Source organism: Galeopterus variegatus, unplaced genomic scaffold (assembly GCF_000696425.1).
Source record: "Galeopterus variegatus unplaced genomic scaffold, G_variegatus-3.0.2 Scaffold218, whole genome shotgun sequence".
In the NCBI taxonomy this organism is placed as follows: domain Eukaryota; kingdom Metazoa; phylum Chordata; class Mammalia; order Dermoptera; family Cynocephalidae; genus Galeopterus; species Galeopterus variegatus.
In genome coordinates this window covers 430,644-432,640 of record NW_007726329.1, presented here as the reverse complement: position 1 = coordinate 432,640, position 1,997 = coordinate 430,644, and positions in this window count along the sequence as shown.

Below are 1,997 nucleotides of genomic sequence, written 5' to 3'. Positions count from 1 at the left end.
CCTTAAGCAAACCAGCTATTCTTTTTTTTTTTAAAGATGACCGGTATGGGGATCTTAACCCTTGACTTGGTGTTGTCAGCACCACGCTCACCCAGTGAGCCAACCGGCCATCCCTATATGGGATCCAAACCCGTGGCCTTGGTGCCATCAGCACTGCACTCTCCCGAGTTAGCCACGGGCTGGCCCTTAAGCAAACCAGCTATTCTTTTTTTTTTTAAAGATGACCGGTAAGGGGATCTTAACCCTTGACTTGGTGTTGTCAGCACCACGCTCACCCAGTGAGCCAACCGGCCATCCCTATATGGGATCCAAACCGGTGGCCTTGGTGCCATCAGCACCGCACTCTCCCGAGTGAGCCACGGGCTGGCCCTTAAGCAAACCAGCTATTCTTTTTTTTTTTTAAAGATGACCGGTAAGGGGATCTTAACCCTTGACTTGGTGTTGTCAGCACCACGCTCAGGCAGTGAGCCAACCAGCCATCCCTACATAGGATCCGAACTGGTGGCCTTGGTGCCATCAGCACTGCACTCTCCCGAGTTAGCCACGGGCTGGCCCTTAAGCAAACCAGCTATTCTTTTTTTTTTTAAAGATGACCGGTAAGGGGATCTTAACCCTTGACTTGGTGTTGTCAGCACCACGCTCACCCAGTGAGCCAACCGGCCATCCCTATATGGGATCCAAACCCGTGGCCTTGGTGTCATCAGCACCGCACTCTCCCGAGTGAGCCACGGGCCGGCCCCAAACCAGCTATTCTGTAGATAGATCATAACCAGTGATTTTTCAGACTTTGACCTTGACCCATAGGAGGAGATTAACATGATCCAAGCATACACACACAGCAACATTTTTATTAAATTTTACTTAACCTTATAGTGTAACTCCATGGCCAGAGATGAAGTGGTCTGGGTGGTCAGCCATTTCCCCATAATTCACAGAAGAGCCTCAACTCTCCCTCCCTGGGACTGTGGTTGACTTGTGAGTGTGGGTGCAGACAGCCATTAGATGGTTCACAGGTTGTATAAGTCTTAAGAGTAGCAAATTGGCTTGTAGTTCTGAGACCAGCTAGTCCTTCCGAGTCAGGGAGAGCTCATTCATCCGGTCCCCTGCCCCTCTTGGTACCTCCTGTTTGGGCCTTCCCTACCTTCTTCACCCGCTCCCCGCCTCCCCTCACCCCCACCCCAAGTTACATTTAGCAATATCTGGAGATGGCTTTGGTTGCCACAGCTAGCAAGAAGTAGGAAGAGGAGGTACTACTGGCATTCCATGGGTAGTGGCAGGGGGTACTGCTAAACACCCAACAGTGCCCAAGACAGCACCTCCCCACCCCCTGCCCCCAGCAAAGAATAATACGCCGCACATGTCAGTCGTGTGGCAGTTGGGAAACCCTGACTGCGCTCAGGCTGTGTGTGTATTGAAAGAGCACCCTGAAAGAAGGACATTTGCCCGTTCTCTGTTCTCAGACAGCAGGTTACCTTTGCGTTGCCCAGAGGGAATACAGATGGGACTAAGGCAGGGAATCAGCCTGGCTGTGCGCAGATTCCCCATCTGTGAGATGGAGTGATATTAGCACCTACGTGATAGAGGTGTGGTGCAAAGTAGTGTATCTAATGAGTGCCCGTTCTCGCTACTGGCACGAGCCCAGGCTTGGGGACCAGCAAAGGGGTAGACACTGAACACCACTTTCCAGTCACCCCTGGCTCCTGGGACCCAGCATCCTCTTGAAGCTCGGCCTGTGGCTGGGGGAATCCCAGGAGGCCACCCGACCAGGACCCCAAGCCGGCCCGGCCACTGCTACCCAGGCCAGGCCTTATGAATGACGACGGCCGGCGGCCCAGCGACCTCTGACCCGCGGCACCGGCAGCACCCCTCCCCCGCTGGCAGGTGGACAGCGGCTGCGCTGAGCGGGCCGCGACGCCAACCTCAGCTGGCCCGCGGCCGCTGCCGCACTGGGCGGGGGCGGGGGGCTGCGGCGCACACGGGATCGACTGGGCTCCTGC